Source organism: Panthera tigris, chromosome F2 (assembly GCF_018350195.1).
Source record: "Panthera tigris isolate Pti1 chromosome F2, P.tigris_Pti1_mat1.1, whole genome shotgun sequence".
NCBI classification, from domain to species: Eukaryota; Metazoa; Chordata; class Mammalia; order Carnivora; family Felidae; genus Panthera; species Panthera tigris.
The window spans coordinates 11,377,518-11,397,170 of NC_056676.1; the positions used below are offsets into that span (position 1 = coordinate 11,377,518).

A 19,653-nucleotide genomic window follows, 5' to 3' on the forward strand; every position below is an offset into this window, starting at 1 on the left:
ATAAAATAGTTTTTAAAAATAGAAAATCTTTGTGACCTAGTCTAAGCAAAGAGTTCTTAGACTCATACCAAAAGCATGATTCATAAAACGATATTTCACAAGTTCAACTTCATCAAAATTTAAAACTTTTGTTTTTAAAAATAGGATAAAACAAAAAACAAAAACAACAAGGCACAGAATGGAACAAACTAATTGCAAACCATAAAGCATAGATACCACAAAGAGCTAGTATCTAGAACATACAAGCAACTTTCAAAGCTCAATAGTAAAAATAGTAACAATAATACAGTTACAAAATGGGCAAAAGTCGTGAACAGGCATTTACGAAAGAGGACATTCAGGTGTCAAATAAACACACAAATTGCTTCACTTCATTTACCGTTAAAGAAATGCAAATTAAGACCACAATATATCATTATACACATATCTGAATGGTTAAAATAAGGAGTAACAACAACACCAAATGCTGGCAAGGATGCTGAGAAACTGGATCACTCATCTATTACCAGTGGAAATATAAAATGGTACAGCCACTCTGGAAAACGTTTACTGGTTTCTTGTAAAACTAAACATGCAACTATCTTGTGATCCAGCAATTTCACTCTGGGGCATTTATCCCAGAAAACATGAAAAGTTAACTCACATAAACACCTTCACATAAATGTTTCTGGCATCTTAATTTGTAACGGCCAAATACTGGAAAACTCTCAGATGTCCTTCAATGGATGAATGGCTATACAAACTGTGGTACAGTCGGATCAAGGAATACTAATCAGCAATGGAAACCAATGAATTATTTTCTTATTTACATACCTAACAACTTTGATGCATCTCCATAGAGTTATGCTGAGTGAAGAAAAGCCCATCCCCAAAGATACCAAACTGTATGATACTATTGATATTACATTTTTGAAATAACAAAATTATAAGAAATGGATAACAGACTAGTAATTGCCAGGGGTGGGAGTGTGGACATTGGGTGTGCCTATTAAAGGCAAAATGAGCCATCCTTGTGACAGAATTTTTATATCTTCACTATGTCAGAATCCCGGTTGTAGTAGTTACAATACCTACTACACTACTACAATAGGTCTGCAATAGGTTTCCATAAGAGGAAGTGGGTTAAGAGTACACAGGGTATCTCTGGTTTATTTCCTGCAATTGCACGTAAGTGTACAATTTTCTCAAATAAAAAGTTTAGTTAAAAGTTAATGGTTGTAAAATAAATCTCTGTTGATCTCCTATTTCTCTCCAGATGCTGTACTGAGTGTATACTTATTGTTAATACTCCCACAATGCCCATTCATCCCTTGACCCACAGTTCTCAAGCAGTTAGCCCCACTAACTCAATGAAACTACTCTCACTAATATTACTATCAACCACCATATTGCCCAAATCAAACACTCTCATCAGAACTTATACTCCTGGGCCCTTTACTACATTAATAACCATTTCAGAAGAGAACTCCTTTACCTTTTGATTTCTAGGATATTATATATCCCTTTTTTAAATATACTCCTCTTGAAATCTTAGTGTTCCATCCTCCCTGCCCTAATTTTCATTGCTTCTACATGACTTGTGAATGACCACACCTACACGCATGACTTTCACTGCTATTTCCAGATCAAAGGATCTCAAAGTTCTATCTTTTCCATAAAAGTCTGTAGAGCTGCCTAACAAACATTTCTACTTTGTAGCCCCTCTACATCTCAATTGCAACATGTTTCACCGAATCTTAATCCTCTTTTGATATTTCCAACAGATCCATTTCTCTCCTAATCCAGTTATCCTTGACTCAGAATCCCAGGCTCTGCAAACTACCGCCCTTCATTCATGTCCACCTACAAGCAGTCCCCACTTTTCATGTATTCTAACTCCCTGGTACCTCTGGAATCCATTCTTTCATTTACCACTGCTGCCGCCTTTGTTCTAGTTCTCAGAGTTTATTGCCCGGATCACTCAATAGCCTCTGAAATAACTTCCCTGGAACAAATCTGGTTTTCTCAAATATTTCCTCCAAGCTGCAACCGATGATCTTACAAAAACACAAAGTTGATCACAGCATACCATTCCCTTAGACATTTCAGTAATTTCCTATTGTTTCAAGATAAATTTCATGCCCCTTAGCTCACATTCTCCCTCAATCTCCTGGTATACATCACCCCGGACTGACTTGTGAGATGCCTGACTGCTGCATTCTCCTACTGTTAAGTTTCCAGGGTTGACTTCCTAACAGTGGATTCCCTGTCCCAGCCTTGAGCTTCAGCCTGATACTAGGCATACAGAACCTTGCACTGTCTCCTTGTCCAGCTTAGACTGTTGTGTTTAAAAAGGTTAAGACATGAGAGATTTACTCCTACGCCTTAGGAAACAGCTTTCCATTGGCTCCCCTGCTGCCCCAGTAGTGCATGGCTCCCACTTGAGCACCCTCAAATCACATCTTTAACATCATCGGCCCTGGAATTACTCATCTATAAATGGAGGAGGTTGGTCCATACAATCCCTAAGAAGCTTTTTGTTTCAATATAGTGTAGTTATATGAAACGGTGGTGGGAAGTATATGTATAATGACTCAGGTAGCATGTTTCCATTCCATAACTGAATTGTTATTTCCTCTATGTCTGACTGGCATCATTCACGTATATATGCACATACACATATGCACCTACATGTATGTATATATATGTGTGTGTATATATATGTGTGTGTGTGTATATATGTATATATAACCTATTTGAATCTATTTGAAAAGCTAAATATCATTTGTGATTCTTTTATGAATAGTATTACTAAATATAGCACTTCACATGTCCTTCCATGAAAATTAACTGCATTTGGGAGAACTAAGGAAGAATTTTACCTTGCAGAAGTCTGTGGGTATTTTTCTTAAAGCTTCCTTCTTTTTGTTTCAGATCTCATTCATGTAAATTGAAAAAGAAACATGCTATTTTTGCAAAATTTATTTTCCGTTTACACTAATTATATCTGAATTGATGCTTTATCTTACCTATTAAAACACAAGTAGAAAAAATTGCCGATTGTCTAAAAAATAACAATTGTTGTATTTTCCTATGAATTTTGTGATAGGAGTAAAGTGAAAAAAAAAAACACTTTTTCCAAAGAAAAAATTGATAGCTATTTAAAATTATATAATTACAAAAATCAATCTGAAGTAAATGTGAGTATATAAAAAGGAAAATATTTCTATTTTTTATTATAGAGGAATTCATCATATTTTGATATCTTCATTAAAACTTATGAAATGAGACCTAGCTGTTAAATAAGGTTATTATTTCTAAGAATATCATTTACTTTGGATAAAAAAAATGCTGTGCTGTACATTGGGTAAGTTATTGTGTACCGAAAATTGAGAAGTTAAAGGAATATTCTAGCTCTAATTGTTACATAATTTTAATAACAGTGTGGCAGATTATACTGTAAGTGGAAAAGCAGAAGAAAATGAAATAAAAACATTCCTTTTTTTATATTTTGCTATAGTTTCACCCAAGGTAATGCCGTAGCACAAATATATATTAAGGCCATGGCAGAATGAAAAAAGGCTGAGAATATAAGGCGATAAAAGCCCACTTAATTTCACAGGGCTTAACCTTTTCCAAATTAAATCAGATTCATTCACTTTAGGAGACTTCTTAATGCTAAGTAATAGTTTTTAAACTGGAAGAGGCAAAGAAATTTAACATTTAGTCATGCATTTAATTTCCCGCTCGTGACATAATTTCTATTATCTGCAAGGAAGGTAAGAGGTACACAATCCCACCCACCCACCCACCCACCCCACCACACACACACACACACACACACACACACAGAGAGACAAGAAAGAAGATAGAAATAAAAACATTGAGAGATATGTTCGTGTAGCAAAAGACTGACTTATAAGACATAAGCCTAAGACTTAGTGAGAAACAATGAGAAGATGCTTACTACTGGAGCCCCGCTGAGGCTGCTATATGGTTCTGGATAGTCAAAAAATTATTAATGGGTAATCAATGCTGCTCACCCAGGCTTCTTTTCCTCTTTTTCTGGCCGTCTCTAGAACTTAGCCTTGCACTTTACGAAGACTACCACTGAGATTCATTAAATACTTGGTCTCTGACCGGATATCGGTTGAACAAATGTCAACTGACTACATGTTCCCTGTAGTTTGCCTTGACTGCCAAGATTATAAAAGCTCTAAAGTATATTTAACTTCATTTTTGTCATTATTAAAAGTGACCTTTTAGACATTTTGCTCTATTGATATCTGAACTTCAGCTGAGAGTCTTTTTGAAGAGGGTGTTTTGGTTTAGCGAACAATGGCCAAGTGAGGGGTATAAGTGAAAACCATAGTTACTGCATGGAGAAGTAGATCCACATTTCCTTTGTTCCCCCCCCAATCTTCCAGGTTGTAGTTGTTGAAGATTTAACAGGAACAAGAAGAGTTAAACATATACCTGTTACTAAACTGGGGATGGGCACAAGGCCAAATATCAATAAATCATCTATGCTTTTAAAATGATAATAAAATAAAATCTCTTTCCTTTGGAGACATTTAAGACTAAGATTCTCACTGGTTTGAAATAAGTCAGGTTTGAAGGCAAAGATATAGATTAATTAAGTATAATTCCACACTAATTGAAGTGTATTCAGGGGCAAGAATTGAACTGCATTAAGGACACACACATACACATACACATACACACACAATAGCATTAGATCCCACCCTTGGATCCCCAAAAATAATTGGCATAAAACAGCCTGCAATTTTGCACCTCGTGAGTACATTCTCCAAAAGTCTTAGCTTTTAAAAATGTTTCAAGCATATGCTAACTTTCTAGCTTTGAAGACTAATGAAGAGATCTTGGAGGAGTTCCTTTTCAACTGCAAATTGCAACCCACTAGGTATAAAATCGTTTTAGAGGGTACTAACTAGCAGTTTTATTGTTATATAAGTTAAAACATTATTTCCTTTACAAAAATCACAAAATAACCAAACCAATAGCTACAGTAATCAACACAACACATGGGAATAAGAAATAACCATTGAAACAGAGATACTAAAAATTTCATAGCAGTCTTCTTGGGACGATATTATGCAAATAAATTTGTAGAACCCAGAAGGAATAGATAATTTTGTAGGAAAAGTAAGTTTTACTAAAAGTCATCTCAGTAAAGACAGAATAATGAAATGGACCAATGTTCATAGAAGAAATAACAACAATTATCAAAGAAATGGCCAAACACCCTTCCCTAATGAAAAAAAAAAAAACAAAAACAAAAACAAAACTAGCCTAGGTGGTTTTACAACTTTTATTAATTGTAGAATTCCAGGGAAATTTTAATAATCTGTCACAGAACAGGTAACCCAATAATATCTAAATTGTTCCAGATGATAGGAAAAAGAAGGGACGCTTTAACATCTTTATATGAAGCAAGATAACATTAATCTTAAAACCTGATAAATATATCATAAAAGGGATAACCATACACCAAAGTTACTCATTAATATTTATGTTAAAAATTCTATGCAAAATAGGAACAAAGAGTAGATTGAAAAATAATTCTTTAAGATTTATTCCAAGAGTGCAAAGATGGTTTAACATTAGAAAATCAATTACCAAATTCCCCATATAAAGGGTCTAAGTTTTCTTAGAGAAATGGCTGATCCCAGGGCTGGGGTGGAAAAAATGCAAAGTGAAATAGAATAGGAAGTAGTCAAAGATTAATGGAGAGTGTCAAAAGACATTCAGGAGATGGCTTGCTAGAACTCCCACTGGCCAAATTTGGAACAATACAAGCACAAAATAATGATAGTGATGAGATTGGAACATATTGAATAAAAATGAATCTGTGAGTTCATAGTGCTATTCATAGGATGTGTATATGAGTGGTGAGACAGAGGATAAATCTTTTCTATACTGAAGAAGGCCAGATAATAAATGCAGAAGGAATGATAGGATTAAAGGAACACCAGTTTGCAGCATTCAGTATAAATGGTTTAGGAAAGGGTTATTGACAAACGCTAAGACCACAGGGTGAAAGATGGTTGGAAACAGGATATTCACACTATCTCCATGTAACCCTCCATAGATTACTTATTTATTACTAAAGGAAAAATGTATCATTAACATGGAAAGATCTGGCACATATTATCTTAAACAAGTGATCAATTTTAACCTAAGCAACAATGGAAGAAATGCACACGTTAACAATGGGAAGTACACATCTTGGCCTGTGAGTATTTGGGGCGTGGTGTTTGGATCCAAGCAGCCCAAGGTAGACGATGAACAATAGAAAGGACAAACTTTCAAATAACTTTCCTGCAAGGATTGCATCCAGCTTCTCTCCAAAGAAAAAAACTGTTTGTTTGTTTGTTTTAAGTTTGTTTATTTACTTTAGTTTTATTTATTGATTGATTTTGAGAGAGAGAGAGAGCACAAGTAGGAGAGAGGCACAGAGAGGGAGAGAAAATCCCAAGCAGGCTCCACAATGTCAGCATTGTGCACAATGAGGTGCTCGAACTCATGAATTGTGAGATCATGACTTGAGCTGAAACCAAGAGTTGGTTGCTTAACTGACTGAGCCACCCAGGTGCCTTGATTTTTTTTTTTTTTTTGAGACAGAGAGAAAGAGAGAGCACGCCTGTGTGCATACACACACACAAGTGGGGGAGAGGCAGAGGGAGAGAGAGAGAGAATCTCAAGCAGAGCATGGAACCCAACGTGGCTCTCCATCCCACCACCCTGGAATCATAGCCTGAGCCTAAATCAAGAGGTGGACGCTCAAGTGACTGAACCATCCGGGAACCCCAGGAAAAAGAGTTTAAAATGAAAAGCACAACTTAAGAATTAGAAACTTGGGTGGAATATGAGTAACTTAGAACTCAGGAATACGACTCTTGAGCATTCTTGGTGAAGAGACTGATGTTTGCCCACCCAAGAGCTGATGTCATCGCACTCATGTGGCATTCACATTTCCACTCCTCTCCATCACCTGTCCAACCTTTTCTTTTCTTTTTTTTTTAATGTTTATTTATCTTTGAGAGAAAGAGAGACAGGGAGAGAACATAAGCAGGGGAGGGGCAGAGAAAGAGAAGGAGACACAGAATCTGAAGCAGGTTCCAGGCTCTGAGCTGTCAGCACAGAGCCAGATGTGGGACTTGAACCCTTGAGCCAACAAACTGTGAGATCATGACCTGAGCCCAAGTCAGACGCTTAACCCCCCGAGCCACTCAGGTGCCCCTGTCCAACCTTTACAAAAAAGGAGAGGTCTTCTGGGTTTTCCTACTGCCAGACTATGGGAGGAGTCCTCTGCCAACCTGGGCTAATTTTAGGGAAAGCCTCTGTTCTGATGTTCAAGTGAGAAAACATACATAAAGGGGCTAGGATACCATTTGTCACATGGAAGGGGATGAAAACCGATTTCTCGCCTCTAATGAGTGTCGCTATTTCTTCTTGCCAATATTTTGTCTCATTTTTAAAGAATTATCCGGCTTCTTTCTAGAATTGTTTCAGGATGAGCTAAGTAAATAAAAATGCCTCTTCTAGGGACAAGTCAGCTGTTCCAGAAAGAGAAATTTCTTTTCTTATTAACGTGTTGGTGGAATTATGCTACTCCTCACTGTGAAGATAAATCCACCTCTCTTGTTCCTTTTTTTCCCCCTGCTATAGAAATAGCTTTAAAAGAGAGAAAAAGAAGGAAGCAAAAATAGAAAGAACCTTACATATCTGCTAGAATTCTCTCCGGTGACTTTGCTGAGCTGGATTATAATTACCAATTGTCTTTTTCTTGTACTTCTATAGTATTCGGTGTACAACCTTATTATAGAATTTATTAATTCGTTGCTTTGTAATTACTTGTTTACATGCCGGCCTTCACTCTGGTCTCTAAGCTCTTTGAGGGCAGGGAGCATGCCTTATTTATGGTTGATGCGAGCATCCAGTGTGATGGCCAGCCTGGGGTAGGCACTCATTAGCTGTCCATAGAAGACACAGAAACTCGCTATTCCTTTCTCTCTCTTCCTCCTGGGCTTCTGCCTCTCCTCTTTCTCTGCCTCAGATCTACTTATGTCTTCACTGTCCTGTGAAATCACCGTTGTTAAAGATAAGTCTATCTTTTCCATGAATTTTTTTTTTGGCTTTCCAATATTTTATGATTCTATAGAAGAAATGGTTCATAATATGTCTGCTTTATATTTGCCAAGTAACGTCATCTTTAAAAATTTACTACTCATAGGGGCACCTGGGTGGCTCAGTCAGTTAAGTGTCTGACTCTTAATTTCAGCTCAGGTCATGATCTCGTGGTTCGTGAGTTCAAGCCCCACATCTGCCTCTGTGCTGTCAGTGTGGAGCCTGCTTAGAATTCTCTCTCTGCCCCTCCCCTCCTCGTGCTCTGTCTCTCTCTCTCACTCAAAATAAATAAATATTTTAAATCATTTTTTTAATTTAAAAAATAAAAATTTATTACTACCCACAAAGGGTCACAGACATTAATGACTCCTGTTTTAAGAGCACCTGGGTGGCTCAGTCAGTTAAGTGTCCAGCTTTGGCTCAGGTCATGATCTCACGGTTCACGGATTCGAGCCCTGTGTTGGGCTCTGTGCTGACAGCTCAGAACCTGGAGCCTGCTTCAGATTTGGTGTCTCTCTCTTTCTCTACCCCTCCCCCACTCATGCTCTGTGTCTCGCTTTCAAAAGTAAATTTAAAAAACATTAATTTTTTTAAATGACTCATTATTTGTCAGGACATACAAAAGAATCATGTCCTTCTAGGTCTATGATATATATAGTAAGTTACACATGGCACATTACAAGGCTTTTATAAGCTGAGTCACTGAAATTTGATTATTAACATTAAAGAAATGCTAATACTTTATCATTTCCAAATGCTTATTTAATATTTGAATACTTCTTTTCATTATTTTGGAAAGCTATGTATATATTTCCAAAGTATCAGATATGCCTGGCCCTTTAAATAAACCCTTTGGATCTCGCATAGAGGGATAAGTTTGAAAGTGAAAATTTGCCAGGACAGAGATAGAATGTAAAACTTTTTTTTTTTTTTTTGGTGAAGATTAAGATCAAAATACATTAGTTGAATTGGTATTTCTGTCCCATTTATTCCCATACAAAATTATGCAGACTTGATTTTCTCTCTTTAGGAGAAGTTAGAAAATGCTAAATTTAAGTCAATTTTCTCTTGAATCTTTTTCAAGTTATTTTTATAAATCATTGATTTTTATTTTTCTTTCAGAGATAAGACACAGAGAACACATAGACACCCAGCAATCCTTACAAAGGTTTCTAAAACATTTTGTTTTCTAAAACATTTATAGTTACTTTAACAAAAAGAGACATTTGGAAGATTACAATTCTTGTGAAATGCCCTACTTTTTCTCTGCTGTATCTTAAAATCTCTATCATTTTTATAGATCAAAAGACTGGCATTCAGGAAGTTTTAAGATGTTCAGAACAGCATAAAACAACAAAGTGAAGTCCATTTCTATGAAGCAAATTGTTTTAATTGCTGAATGAGAGGTTTTAATGACAACGTCTATAAAATTTTTATATACCTGAGATGCATTCCTAAAGGCATCACTCAATTGCTTGTGAGGTTTCAACGCTCAGTTCTTTCCTATTTCTGCAAATGGGACAACATCGTTCTGTGTATAATGTAATCACTGATCTCGATTCATACTGATTTAGCAACTGGATTAACCCTTTTAGGCTTGTCCAGTTAAGTATTTCTAACAACGGAGAAATAGGATGAACCCGAAAGTACTCTTGCAATATGCATGCAGAAAATAGAATGTGTTAGACTATTGCAGCCTCAGATTGTTCACATATTAACTTTAGGAAGAACTTAGAGAATGAAAAAAAAAGATATCTCACAAAAAAATCAATAAAGTTGATGTATTAATTTACTTTTTCCATGTGTTTAAAAATTTTTCCCTATATATTTAGCCATCTTCGAGGAAAATTTCTATATTTATACATACTGGTATGAAATTACTTACCCTTTATAACATACATAATAAACCATAGTAATTTGGCCATATGTCAGCAGAGAGGTAATTATTATTACTTAGCCAATTCACTCTAAAAATAAGGTGCCCAAATTTTTAAAACAAGAGACTTCCAGTTGGCAAAAATACATTATCAAAAGCTTCCTTCAATATCTTTGGCCACAGGGACTCTGCTATGTGTCATATAAAAGAGGTTGAAAAGACAAGACAACTCACCTCCAGGAAGCTGACAGTCTGCATAAGACAAAGTTGGTATAAACAATCCTAAGATTTAAATGTGTATGTATCCTCCCTATTGCCATGATTTGAGAAGTACCAGAAGGCCCATACTACCTGAAAATATCAGCCCGGTCCCTGGAAATTTTATTTTGGGTTGAGGCACTCTGCCCAAAAGCCAATGTTTAAATGGTCATGTTTCCTTATGTACTAGTAAAGAAAGAAAAGGCCTAAGGAGTTGCAGGGAACCCATAACCATAATTCACTGCCCTAAGAGATGCATCTTTAGACTTTGGATTCTTTTTTAATTGAAAACCATTGAGTGGAGAAAAGCTCCAAAAACAGGGCACAAATGTCCCTTTTGTAAAGCAAATTTACATTCATATAGGAAGTTTGCATTTGTAGATATGTCTTCGACCTCCTTACCAGAAGAAGGTTGCATGAAAACCTTACTAAGCAATCCTTCTTTACCCTAACTTTTCCTGTTTATCTTCCTGTAACTTGACTTCCCAGCCCAGAACTCATTTTTCCTTTCTTTTCTTTCTTTCTTTCTTTCTTTCTTTTTTTTTTTTTGTTAACCTCAGTTACAAAACCCAAACCTAACCACACCTTTGAGTTACTCATCTCTGAGTATTACCATGAATAAATGAGATATAGATCTGTTTGTTACTCTCTTATTAATCTGTCTTGGTCACTGTCATTTACAGGGCACTGGAGAACCCAAGATAGGTAGAAGAAAGGAGTTCTTCCTCTCCTACAGGGTCCACCCCATTGGTTTATGTTCACTGAAAAAGGATCTATCAGTACACAGCATAATCAGGTAAGGAAGGGAAACCAGAGGGTTGCACAGAATTGTGTTCAATTTTCCCATCTATGCACCTCAGCCTCTGGAGACATCAAGAGTATCATAAGGCTTCTGCAAATCTGAACATAAACCACACATAGTCTGTAGCAAAATAAATAAGAGTTCTCCACATACCTGTATTTGGAGGTATTATATGGTTAACAAAATCAAATTTATGTTACTCACAAGGTAGGAAGTCATGATTTGGGTAAGCGATCTAAGGCAAAATTTTCCCAGGGTCAGCCCGTTGGAGAAAAAGCCATGAAATCTGAAGATAAACAACCAAAACGGTCAAGATCTGCTGTAGACAGGTAGAAAAAGTGCTCTCCACTGACTTATTGATTTGAAAGAATGCAGACATATGTGGATTCTCATCTCCGTCTAAGAATTTTACCAGAGCAGTCAGTGGAAGGCAAAAATTTGATCTTAAGGGACTTCCAGTTTGTGCCACTAGGCCTGTGGAGAACTGGTACCGACAACCGCCATCTGCAGAAACTCCTGATGGCATTTTTAGTTCAAACTGTTTGGCGAAGCCCATGGTTAGGTCAGATGAGTAACTACTTCAGTGAAGGAAATATAATATAGCAGGAATTGGAGACTTTTCCTGATGTTCGATGGTGAGAAAAATACCAAAGTAGGCAAGCAAGCCTCAGTTGCACATGGGAGATTGGGCCTGAAGGGTTTAATAGGAGTTTACTTGTGACATGCGTTGCTGGGAAAAAGCAATGTCAGAGATTATATTGGAAAACGTGTGCTCTTCTGTTCTAGAATAAGCCGCAGCTATTTTCAAACCTGTAGTGAAAATCTCTCATCCAAACAACTTTGTGTCAGTGGCGCTTTAGGGAAGGAGGAGAAACGCAAGTATCCACCCTTGAGACAATATGGGTAGAGTCAAGATAATGGCTGTAGGGAGGTGAGGTAGCAAGGGAGGTTCAGCATCTAATGAGGGATAGAAATGGAGAGGAAAAGGTAAGACAGAAGTCAACCTCAAAGTATTTAGAAGTATGATGCTCTTCCTCTGCTGTGTGCCATGGAAGCTTCAGCCTTGTGTTTGGGTGTTAAAGTAAATGATGGGTTCCATGTGCCAGAAGATTGAAGACCAGTAAGTTAAAAAATGCACTATGGAGTTTTCTTGGCTATTTTCATCACACAGCGAGGAAAGGGTATGCGTATGTGTGACTGGGGGATGTGGGGGTGAGCATGGTGGGTGAATGGGCAGACAGCGGGCCAGGAGAGAATAGTGTTGGAGATTCATGTACAGGGGGGTTAGTTGAAGGAAAGATGAAATGCAATTTGTGTTCTACTCCCTCTCTAATTCATAAGAAAATCTTTGGCCGCTTTTGTCAGACCCTTTTTTCATAGAATTGACTTTTATCCATTTAAGATGAAGAAAAGGCTTGGACACTTACACTTAAAAGTCAATTGAACTTGGGCAACTATTTGTGTTCCCCATCACCTCATAAGAGAAAGGGTATGTAAAAAGCAAGAAATATAGTAAACAGTAAAGAATTTTCATTCATTATTATTGTAATTGAGTCTTTGTTCTAGCAGAACCAAATTAAAATGTGGCTTGTGCTTTTCAGAAGAAAAAAAATTGTTAAGTAATCTCTACTCCCAACATGGTGCTTGAACTCACAACCCCCAAATCAAGAATCACATGCTCTACCCACTAAGCGTGCCAGGCACCCCTCGAAAGAAATTTAAAGAAATAATTCTTGACTGAAGAAATAGAAATTTGGTTTTTCACAGGTAGTTATGTTTCCGGAAAATCCTGCTCTTTTATTGAAACACCAAAGAAACCAGTGTTTACACATAGTAAATGCGTGACAGTTGTACTTTGAGCTGGAGCTTTAAAATGAATACAAACAGCAACCAAGGAAGCGTACAAATTAGAAGGTGTGATCGAGGAATAATTTTTTGAAAGGTTAAGGACATTTTAAAGAAATCTCTCAACACAGAATGTATTTTTACTACAATTACAGTGGATCAATGAGAATATAAAGTTGAGAATTTAAATTTAAAAAATGCAATACATATCTAGAAACTCTTTGCTGCACCAGGTACGTATGACTGTTAAGAGTATTTCTGAAATTTCTACAAAGATGCATTTCACAGCATCAATCAATTAAAATTTCAAGGTAAGCTCGATGCAGTCAACATTCTTCTAAAAATAGAAACCCTCCACTTTTGATCACATCATAGCCCCACCTCCATGTTACCCCCTCTCTGAACCAAAAGAGGTGTATTCCTCAAGTTCCTACTATGTCGTTATGCACGCCTTCTTTAAACCTCTTAAATACAAATGATATAAAATACAGGCATATATCTCATTATGACTTCCACACACAGATTCTAAAGGAAAGCACAGAACAGCTGCATTCCGTTTTTTTGTTGTTGTTGTTGTTTTTGTTTTTGGCATGAATAGGGCCTTTAATATCAATACTGAAATGGAAGTGATTAGTATTATTTTCTGAATTTTAAAGCACCTTAGGATGTTCAGCCAGACAGTTTATTTCATTGGCTGAACATGCGGGCTCCTCATTGTGGGAAAAATATGTTGGCCCAGGCAAAGAAACAGCTATCTGGCTGTTCTATAGACATTCTCAGAGGATTTGAACCGATAATTCTGCTTTTAAAAATGACGCTTATAAAGAATAACATGCTCTTTCTAGCATTATATGGTTTTCTTTACCTAATCATACTCCTTACTCTAAAATTAGGAGCATTGAGTATGATCATTTAGATTTGGCTCCACTTAGAGAAAGCTTTTATTCTTGAGGCTTTGATGTATATAGCATTGAATGTAGAAATTATCCACTTAGATTGTTATGCATTGATAGTACAGGACCAATACACAAAATAAGTTGCATTTCTACACACTAGAAATAATCTAAAACTGAAATTAATAAAATTTTTCTATATAAAATTGCATCCAAAAGAATAAAATACCTAAGAACAAATTTCACAAAAGAAGTACAAGACTTGTATACTGAAAAATGCAAAGTATCATCGAAAGATATTAAAGAAGACCTAAATAAATCCAAAGATATCCCATGCTCATGGCTTGGAAGACTTAATATTGATAAAATTATAATAGTCCCCCAAATTGATCTATAAAGTCAGCATAATCCTTATCAAAATACCAACTGGTTTTGTTGTAGAAATTGACAGACTGATCCTAAAATTTACATGGGAATGCAAGGAACCCAGCAAAGCCTAAATGATCTTGTACAAAAAGAATACTTTTGGAGAACTCATTTCGGTAATGAAGATAGTACTCAATCAAGACATTGGTACCAGCATAGAGTAAGGGTAGATTTATAAATCATTGGATTAGAATTGAGAATCCAGAAAGAAATCTTTACATTCATCATCAATTTTTACAAGAGTGCTAAGATAATTTAATAAAGAAAGAGGAGTCTTTTCAACAAATTGTCCAAGAACAACTAGATAAGATATCCCTGTAAAAAAACTAAGACTGGTCCCCTACCTTATACCATACGCAAAAATAGTAACTCCCAATGACTGAAAACGTTTAATATAAGAAACAAAACTACACAAAAAATCTTAAGACACAGGCAAAAATATTCATGACTTTGGATTAGGCAATGGTTTCTTAGCTATGATATAAATACCAGAAGCAAGAACAAAAGAAAAAAATAGAAAGACTGGAGTTCATTTAAAATATTTAGAAACTCATATTTCAAAGGAGATTACCATGAAAGTTAAAGATAAATATCTGAAAACCATATATCCGATAGGGGACGACCATCCAGAATACATGAGGAATTCTTACAAATCAAAAATAAAAGAAAATAACTAATTTAAAAATTGGCAAGTATCAATAAATATTATTCCAAAAATTATCTGCAAAGAGCCAATAAGTACATAAAAAGATATTCAATTGCATTGATTTTCAGAGAAATGTAAATTGAAACTAATTTGTAATATTACTTCATAGCCACTAGGATGTCTGTAATAAAGAAAATGGCAATGACAATGGTTGGTGAGGATGTATATTATTCCTAAAGGGAATATATATTCCCTGGGAAATCAGTTTGGTGAGTCCTGAAAAAGTAAAACACAGAATTACTTTATGACTCAGGAATTTCATTTCCATGTGTACATATTCCCAGGGAATTGAAATCATATGTTCACCTAAAGCCTTTACATACAAATGGTATGGCAATAGTATTCATAAGAGCCAAAAAATTTAAGTGATTTAAGTAATTTAAATTGGATAATTAAATGTAAGTAATTTAAATGGGATAAGTGAAGTGTGGTATATCTATACGATGGACTATTACATAGCCATAAAAGTGAATGAAGTACTGATACATGTTGCAACATGTAAAAACCTTGAGAACATTACCTTAAGTGAAAAAAAAAAAAAAACAGATAAAAAGGTCACATACTATGTGATTTAATTTACATGAAATATCCCAAATAGTCAAGTTCATAGAAACAGAAAGTGGATTCGTTTTTGTCATGGACTGAAGGTACAGAGAATGAACAATCTATGTTAATGGCTATGGAGCTACTTTTTAGGGTGATGACATGTATCATGATGAATAAATAAATAAATAAATAAATAAATAAATATTTTAAATAAAATTCTCAAAAAGAACTTGAAAATTAGTACAGTAGTGCTTCCCCCTTTATCCACGGGGGATATATTCCCAGACCTGAAACTGCAGATAGTACCCAACACTCTACATATGTTTTTTTGTTCCTATACATAAATCTGATCAAATTTAATTTATAAATTAGGTACAGTAAGAGATTAACAACAATAGCTAATGATCAAATAGAACCATTCTAACAATACAGTGTGATAAAAGTAGGTGAATGTTCTGTCAAAGTACCTTACACTGTACTCACCCTTCTTCTTGTGATGATGGGAGGTGACAACATGCCTACGTGATGAGATGAAGCAAAGTGAATGATGCAGGCATTGTGACATGGTGTTAGGCTACTATTGACCGTCTGACAAAGAGGATCATCTCCTTCTGGACCATGGTTTACCACAGGTAACTGAAACAGCAACAAGTGAAGCTGCTGATAAGGGGGACTACTGAGTAATAATATTTGTGAAAGTATTTATCTGTCAAATGGAAACCTCTTTTGTATTATGGGATAATGGTAATACTCAAATTATATGCCCAAAACCTTAACAAGATGGGAAGAGGAAAGGGGGTTGGTATACATTGGGCAATTATGTTAATATCTTTGTGCAACTTATAAATACAGAGTTTATTACAAAGTTTATAACAGAACAATATAGACCAAAATTTAACTACCAAATTAGCATAGGAGAAGAAAAAAGGAAATACACTGAACACAAGGCAGGAAAGAATAGAAAAATGATGAACAGATTACTCAGAAAGATAGAATAGCAATTCCAAAATGTAGAATAGAAATTCCAATAAATATAGAAAAATTAACTTATCTGTACAAAATGCAAAGATTGTCAAATAAATATTTTTCAATCTAAAAATATGTGAAACTTAAAATTTTAATACAAAAATTAAAAAAATAGAAAAGATAAGTCAGGCCATTACTAATAAGATGATTTCAGATAATATTGAAATTGAGGTAAGCATAAGAGGTAAAAGAGGAATAAGAAAATAATCTATCGAAAATACAAATAAGAATTTTACACACTTTGCAACATAGTCTTGAAATATATGACATAAAAAATTGTAAGGAGAAATTTAAAAATCCACTATCATTTAAGATATTTTAGTATACATTTGTCAAACATTAACAGATGAAGCAGAAAAAAAAGTAAGAATATTGCTTTGAGAAGCAAACTGTACACATTCATTTAATTGAAAAAATGTTGGCGTAAGAAAGGGCTTCCTACATAAAACACAAAAAAAAGTACAATCTACAAAGAATAGAGACAGAAATGTCACCATATTAAAGTTAAAAGATAAAACATCTGTATAACAGGGGCACCTGGGTAGCTCAGTTGGTTAAACATCTGACTCTTGATTTCAGCTCAGGTCATGACTTCACAGTTCCTGAGTTCGAGTCCCTAATCAGTTTCCCCACTGAGCATGGAGCCTGCTTGGGATTCTCTCTCTCTGCCCCTTCCCCACTCTCACACTCTCTGTCTCCCAAAATAAATAAAAATAAAACTTAAAAAAAATCTGTATAACCCAAAACATGTTAAACAGTATTAAAAATGTATGATATAGTGGGGAAAGTACCTGAAATTTTTATATAACACACAAATTAAAGTCATTCACATATGTTCTATGTATATATAAATTGACAATTCTCTGGGGCACCTGGGTGGCTCAGTCGGTTGAGCGTCCAACTGTGGCTCAGGTCATGATATCACAGTTTGCGAGTTTGAGTCCTGCATCGGGCTCTGTGCTGACAGCTCAGAGCCTGGAGCCTGCTTCAGATTCTGTCTCCTTCTCTCTCTCTGCCCCTCCCCAACTTGTGCTCTGTCTCTCTATGTCTCTCAAAAAATAAATAAATGTTAAAAAAATTTAAAAAAATTGACAATTCTCTCTCTAGAGACAGAGAGAAAAACAGAGAAAGAAAGAGAACAGAGCACGAAGAAGTTTCAAATTTAAAAATAAATCAATACGTGAAAAGATGCTAGTCTGCACTAAAAAGGAAGAAAATGTAAATTAAAAAACAAGATACGATTTCATCATTAGATTCATAGACGTTTATTTTTTAAAAAATTTAATTTTTATTTATTTGTTGGGGGGGGGAGGAGAGGGAGCACAAGTAGGGGAGGAGCACGGAGACACTGAGTCCGAAGCAGGCTCCAGGCTCCGAGCTGTCAGCACAGAGCCCACTGCAGAACTTGAACTCCCAAGCCATGAAATCATGACCTGAATCCAAGTCAGACACTTAACCTACTGAGCCACCCAGGTGCTCCTGATTCACAAACATTTAAAAATCTACCACCAGTTTTGTAAAATATGATAAGGGTGTAGAACAATGGAAATTCTCAAACACTACTGAAGGAAGTATTAATTAATACAGCCAATGATTGATAGAATCAATTTACTGAAAGTGTCTTAGTTTTTAAGTTGTAACTGGCTTTCCAATTTTTTTTCCAAATTTTTAATGTTTGTTTATTTTTGAGAGAGAGAGAGAGAGAGAGAGAGAGAGAGAGAGAGAGAGAAAGTGGGGGAGGGGCAGAAAGATGGAGACACAGAATCCAAAGCAGGCTCCAGGCTCCGAGCTGTCAGCACAGAGCCCAATGTGGGCTCGAACCCACAAACTGAGAGCTTATGACCTGAGCTGAAGTCAGATGCCCGACGGACTGAGCCACCCAGGTGCGCCGGCTTTCCAAAATTTTATAGGGTGGTACAATAAATTTACCTAAGCAGGTACCTAAAATGAATATTCCCTTCCTAAAAGTACTGGGACAGATGTCTAAAACACTTTTCTTTGAATCCAGTAAAGGAACTGAAAAGGGTTCATGGAAAAGATCAAATCTCCTGAGCTAAATTTTCCTTGAAATTAGATTCTTTAGACTGCTATTCAGTTTATGGAATACCTACTTTGTTCACAGAGGAAAAAGATCAATAGATTTTCTAAGGAAATGCCTTTCTTAAAAATGACTAGCCCCTCATTTTTACTAATTCTAAGCAACACAAATTTCTGAGAACTTTTATCTAATTTTATGTTTATGAAGAACTTCCGTTTCTTCTAAAGATACAACCCACTTCCTCTTTATCATTTAGGTTATTTTATCAGCATGGTTGTGAATACATTGGAAATGTTACATTTTAGCAAAAAAAGAAAGGGGTTGAATTAAATTCTATAGATATATACGCTTATTTCTGTGTTTAACTTTATTAATATACCAATAAATACAATAGTAAAATGTGAAATCAGCACCTTGAATGCATGCTGAATGTACTGAATTAAGTAAAAGTCACAAATATGGTACACAACATAAAACAATTTGTTTTGCCTTGTTGACTATTCCTAGGATGGGAATATAACTTTTTTTTTTTTTTTTTTGCTTAGGAGAATTACATAGACTAAAAATTGACTGATTCTGGAGAATAATATTGTCATCCAACCCATACAACAAATGTCTTTATAGTTTAACTCATTAGAACAATTAGCCTTGAAAAAAAACTGATATACCATAAAATGTTGAAATTATATTTTTATTGCAGATGATAGTGAAAGAACTCATTACCTGTGGATTCTGATCATTGCTTCTTAGATGTGCTCACTACAGAGGAAAGTTAGAATTATATTAACACAAAATTTCATAAGCAATATAATACTCAAAATATGTGAGGGTTCTAGATCAAAGCACATCTCCCTTTTAGATATAAAAGCACTTTGTATTTCAGGTATGGACTGATAGTTATTGTAGTATAATAAGTACAGTTCTAAAAATGTATACATTTTATCCATTAAATCTCCTTTCAAGAAGAATATGGCATAACTGGTAGAAGTAAATTCTTATAGTTGAAGACTGTTCAAATAAGTCTTCTCTTTCTCCCCAAATACACTAAAATGCCAGAAAAATATGTGTCAGTTGTCTAAATTATTTTAATCCATAAAACAATATTTA

The 19,653-nt window shown here is 35.4% G+C and overlaps 1 long non-coding RNA gene across 2 annotated transcripts in view; it reads right to left on the bottom strand.

Annotated features, from left to right (window-relative positions):
• The window catches only part of LOC122235011, a 41,876-nt gene extending 22,433 nt beyond the window's left edge, over nucleotides 1-19,443 (bottom strand). The window contains exons 1-2 of one of the 2 annotated variants that reach the window (XR_006213078.1): nucleotides 19,270-19,443; nucleotides 15,966-16,118 (exon numbers count right to left, since the gene is read on the bottom strand). This is a non-coding gene — a long non-coding RNA (uncharacterized LOC122235011). Of the gene's footprint in view, nucleotides 1-11,270; nucleotides 11,353-15,965; nucleotides 16,119-19,269 lie in introns of those variants that run through there. The other variant, XR_006213079.1, reaches the window with a different exon arrangement.
• Between the last annotated feature and the right edge of the window lie 210 nt (nucleotides 19,444-19,653).